Below are 6,000 nucleotides of genomic sequence, written 5' to 3'. Positions count from 1 at the left end.
ACGCAGGGATACGCGCACGGCAGAGAGGTACGCAGTATAACCAAAAATGCACGGTCGAGCAATATAACATCTATCGAATATCATGTGACCAATAATCCTCCAATCAAATGACAAGGATCCACGTAGGTGTTGTATAGTACAAGATAATGGAAGAACACAGGGAGAAGGAAGAACCAATAGACAGTATGAAAGGGTGATTATGAGATGAACTAAACAATAAAACTGTGTGAAGTGGAAATGGAACGGAAGAAACAAGGTGTGACAATAGACCATTTTCGTAATGTAACAAAATGTAATGCTCAAGTCTTTGTGAAGTGCCTCAATACAAATTATGTCATTCACCTGATAAGAATAATAGTAATTCAATATTCAGAATGCAAACTGCATATATATAGTGCTGCAGGTAGGTCAAGTCATAATCACTATGAACATGACTGACAAAGAAAGCGGACAAAATATACAGTTCCTCAGTTAGACAAAGGAACATCCCTTCACTGCTATTATGTAAAAAGGTGAATATGCATGTGACACCTGTTCTACACATTTGTACATAATAGCAGTGAAGGGATGTTCCTTTGTCTACCTGAGGAACTGTATATTTTGTCCGCTTTCTTTGTCAGTCATGTTCATAGTGAATGTTTGTCCAACCTGGCAACAACTAATGTATGGAGTTTGGATTATGTCTATTGAAGTACTATTGTTCATACCAGGTGAATGAAATTATTTGTATTGAGGCACTTCACATTAAATTTGGTTACATTACGAAAATGACCTTTTGCAATGATTGATGTGTGAAGGTGGAGAGAGAAATAGAGGTCATAAGCTGAAATGTAAAGAGACCTTTGAATGAAATGAGCTGTCTAATAATGAATAGTAGGAATATTTAATTGGCAGGTGATGAATAACATACGGTTTTATTCAATAAGGAGGGGATACAGAGCGAGCCGATTGGATAACATTTCGTTAGTTTTCGGTTGACATCTTCTATACATACATTGAGTAAGCTGCTTAAAGAGAAGGTTGAGTTCTGGGAAGAGGTGAAAAATAATTTGTGAGCATTACTCATTCTTATTATGCAAGTGTGGAAGAACATCAGTTAAGACATGTTCCGTGAAAAGCATGGCTCTTCAAATGCCTTCATATTCTAAATATGCATGTAACATCGTAAAAATCGGGGGGCCGGCTTTTTACGCCACGTGTTCGTGTAGTCCCATATACATCTTTCTGTGCAAGTGTTTGTAACTTTACCAAGACTTGGCCAAATTTCTTATCATTTTGATGATTCCAGAACCTTGCAATACACACAAATTCTTATATGCTAGATGATCAACCTTTTCTGGTCGGTTCCACACCGTTTCTTTCACAGTGCAATCGCATGACCAGAACTCAACTTCATCTTTAACAGTAGTAGCAACGCTCTGGAAGAGGGTTGACACTTAAAGGTAATACAAAGCTATGGGAAATTTTGAAAAATGGGTGGAAAGGGATTCTTTACAATTTTGATATCAGTATTTGGATGCTCCCGTGGACGTATTATAAGTACTAGAAAATTTAGCACCTAAAACACTTCGGTTTTCGAGAAAATTGAATATAAACATTTACCGGTGCTCCTGGTAAATGTTGATACATTTCAAATAGTGCCTATGGCCGTACAATAGCAGCTGCGACCATGAAAATCTCAGAATATGTAGTTGTGATATATAATTTTCAAACGGGAATAGCTAATCGGTCGATTTTAGTCAAGAAACGTTGTGTTATAGCTTAATTAATATCTCGCCCTTGAGAAGGAGAGAGAGAGAGAGGGTGAGAGAGAAAGGAAAACAAAAACGAGGGTAATTATCAGAGGTGAAGAGGGGCACTTATGAAAATGAAAAACCTGCACTAATGATAAAGGGAATGTGCAGTTGTTGAGAGAAAAGGGGCACCGATCATTTGAGATCATTTTTGTATATAACTCCGTTTTACAGCCAAATCGAGCGATAATTAGGATGAACATGGAAGATCGTGAGCAATCAAGCTAATAATTTTTTTAATTTATCAGTATAAAGAACTAATTATGCGTTTTGAGGGAGCCACAGAACGACTTCAATTCTATAGAGGCTGACCTGTTTTTGAGGTTTGAAATCATCCAGACTGATGAACGTTGCTGAAAATCGCATAAAGTAAACAACAATGCACACAGAAACGGGTGACCTCGTTTTGTTTTCCTTTCTCTCTCTCTCTCTCTCTCTCTCTCTCCATCTCTCTCTCTCTCTCTATATATATATTGTTTTAATGTCACTATATGATTAAGTGTCAATCCTTGGATGATGAGAGGTCAAAACTTTTCATTTAATTTCATTTATTTTCTTATTTCTCATGTTACATTATCCATTTCAAAATAAAGCACAAGTTTTTGTGTGTGTGATAATATAACAATCAATAATACATAAAGATAAATGGTCAATATACTGATTTAACGGAGAGATATATGATGGGACCCACATGAAAGCTTTGTAGAGCTGTAGGCCCTAGTGTAATAATTTGTGGTAATAAATGGAGGACGGATTTAAATAGTGACCAATCCAAATAAATCAAAAAAATAAAAAGTGAAATTAAAAAGAAACATAAGGTGGTGCTGTTTATAGTTATTGTCCCTCCCTTTCTTACAATGTAGAAGAAAGTACACGTACTTAAATTATTGTATAATAAATCGAAGTTAATCGCGTCAACACAGTACAACACATCGAATGAGGACCAAGCTGTTTCTAGTTCGCGCGTTAACCGCAAGATCAATTTTGGATAAATACATGTACCTGGAGGGAAATCAGAGTTTCCCAAACAATGAGTGCTTACACTTTGAACTTAACTGCAAAACGCCGAGATAACCATCAAGGTTACGGATTGTCATATGAACAGCTAATATAGGTTTTCCCGGCCAATTTCGTTAAAGCAGCAATCCATTTCACTAACGTGCATTCATGTTCGAGCAAATTTTCTCCACTCGTTGCTCACCTGTTTAATTTTTAAACTTTTTGCATTCAATTTCGTTTCGAGTCACCGAATTTTTGAAACAAGCACATTCAAATTAACATTTGGTTCAGTCAATTCGGAAATGCGTTTAATAGCGTCATTCAATTTCGCCAAAGTTGAGTGGGAAGACAATTCTTTGGCGAATTGCGGTTTCATTTTCGTCTATGGGCAACCTCTTTCGCAATCGGATCATTCAAATTAAAACTAGACCTCATAATTATTGTATGAGGCTCGATGTTTATTCGGATATTCACTTTTTCATGTTCATTTATTTATTCTTTTTCTCTATGATATTTTCTGACATGATTTCACATTATACAATCTTCTTATTTGCCTGATATATTTATATTGCATTTTATGTTTTCTTTTTTCTTTCGACATTCTTTATTTTTGTTGAAACATCTCTCTATTCAGATCTTCATACTTTTCATTATAAATGCCTTCGGGGTTATTTTTTAAATGGTTTGTTTTGATCAATCTTGATTGAGTAGGTGATCTTTCTTTCTTTTCATTTAACATCTTTTTCTTTATTCACCATTGTGTTTTGTTTCCATCATGTCCATGTCTATTAAACTTGAACTCTACCTCTGTCCAAGATCTGTTTATATATGCATGCCTAATCACGAAATTGAATGCACGAAGACATACCACCGTCTGTCCGGCGCGAATTTGAATGCTCTTTGCACGCTTTTCTAAATTGAAAGCTCGTTTTGCACGTCTCGGTGACAAGAGTATATAATCGCATGCTACTGAATCAAATTGAATGACGCAATTAGCTTTTTGAATGTTGATCTACATATTCATTCAATTTCGCACGAACTTGAATGAACGTAACGTTAATTCGGATGCTAAGTTTACGAAGTTGGGCGGGAAAACCTATATTAATCCATGTGAGTAGCCGTATACATGGGTAAATAAAACGTTAGTATTATTTTTATTATAATCACATAGCATACAGGATGGTAGATATATAGTCGCAACTCGACCTGATCTCGATACGTACAATACATAAACTAAAAGCTGTACCCTCAGTAAAGGAATATGACGAATATATTGTAATGAAGTGTATAATGGCAGTTTACACCAGCTACTGAGACCATGACATGAAGTTACTCATTCCCCATTTCAGGTGCGAGAAGTGTCCCATTTTCGCCTCTGATAATTGCCCTTTTTACTTTGACACGTGCTCCTTTTCTTCTCCAATAAGTGCCTTTTCCTTTTTCCATAACATTATATTACCATTACCATTTCATATGTTACCCCGATCATCGAATTCAGGCTAGCCCGCAGGGCAAATTCAGTGTTTGTGGCTGGTGTAAATCACCACGCCAACGTTTATCACAAAAACTCTTTGGAACCAGCATCTTTGACAACTTGGCCAATATGACGTCACAGTCTTTATTGGTCTATTTAAAGTCTGAATACCGGTCAATTGTTATTTTCATTCTAACATGCAAGGTACTCCTGTTACTACTAGTAGTATTTTTACTACTACTACTACTACTACTACTACTACTACTACTATTACTCCTACTACTTCTTCTTACTACCACGTCTACTACTTCTACTACTTCTACTACTGCTACTACTATTACTTTTTCCATTCCCACTATTATCATTATTACTATAACTACTTTACTAATACTACTTCAGAAATAACGAACAAAAACCAAAAACATAAACAAATAAAAACCCAGCTATTGAATATGGTCGATATGATTATCCGATACATCTTGTTGTCCTTCACTTCATGCTTTTAAAGCATAAAGAATTTATCATACATTAAAAATTGGTTGGATGGATATGAGCTGTCCATGAAATCGTAATGCATTGGCGTAAATAAGTGGAAGGAGGGGCTGGGTTCTTCCTCCTTTTTGTAGAGAGAGAGAGGGGGGGTGGGGTAATTTTGCCGTGATATTAGCATGCTGTGAACTAATGTATCCCTTTTCCAAGCTCCCTGCCGTACCCCCCCCCCCCCCCCCTCCCCGGCCCCGCACGCAGGAAAGCTGGTTACACATAATTATACTCAGATGGTAATATCAATTTTTGTTGCCATAGCGTTTGTATCCATAGCGTTTGTATCCTAAACAGTAGTCTGTTCATATTGGTACAGAGGTCGGTGAGTGTTAGACAAAATGGTATGTATCTGCTGTGTTTTATATCACTTTTCTTTAAGACGGGAATTTGATTTTTAGAGTACCCCCAAGCTACCGTCATATTCATTGTCGTCAACGTTACTGGTTCAACAACAGAGTCTGTGCATAAGGTACATCACGAATCATGCAAGCAACGGGCTGGAGCAGGGCAAATTCAGTGTTTGTGGCTGATGTGAGCACCACGCTTTTTTTAAAGACAGGAAGTCAATAGAGTACCGCAATGCTAACATCACATTTATTGCCGTCAAGGTTACTGGTCCAACAACAGGGCCTGCTCATAAGCTACATTGTGAAATCACTCAAGCAACAGGCTAAAGCAGGGCAAATTCAGTGTTTAGCGCAAAAGCATTGTTGAACCAGCAAGTTTGACAACTTGACCAGTAAGACGTCGCACTTTTTATTGACAAAGTGTAAGTTGGAATACTGGTCAATTGTTATTTTCATTCTAAAATGTAAGTACTACTAGGCCTACTACTTCTATTACTACTACTACTACTTACATTACCACTACCACCATTTCTACTAAGGCCCCCCCCCCAAAAAAAAAAAAAAAAAAAATGTTGGTTGTCCTCGATTGCTATTCTGGAGTAGGGGCGGGCGGGCGGATTTTTATTTTTAAAAAAATATTTAAAAAATTATTTTTTGTGTGTCTTTTTTTTATTTCTTTTTTGATTTCTTTTTTTGATTTTTTTTTTCCCCCCATTTTTTCCACAAAAAAAAAAATAATAATAATTGGGATTGTCAAGCATTTAAACAAACAAAGTCTATAAACACTTTAATATGCTAAAAGACTAGTTTAATGTACAATGAATATCAAGACCAACACAGAAAG

Source organism: Strongylocentrotus purpuratus, unplaced genomic scaffold, assembly GCF_000002235.5.
Source record: "Strongylocentrotus purpuratus isolate Spur 01 unplaced genomic scaffold, Spur_5.0 spur5_scaffold_18, whole genome shotgun sequence".
Taxonomy (NCBI): Eukaryota; Metazoa; Echinodermata; class Echinoidea; order Camarodonta; family Strongylocentrotidae; genus Strongylocentrotus; species Strongylocentrotus purpuratus.
Note: the sequence above shows the minus strand (reverse complement) of the source record.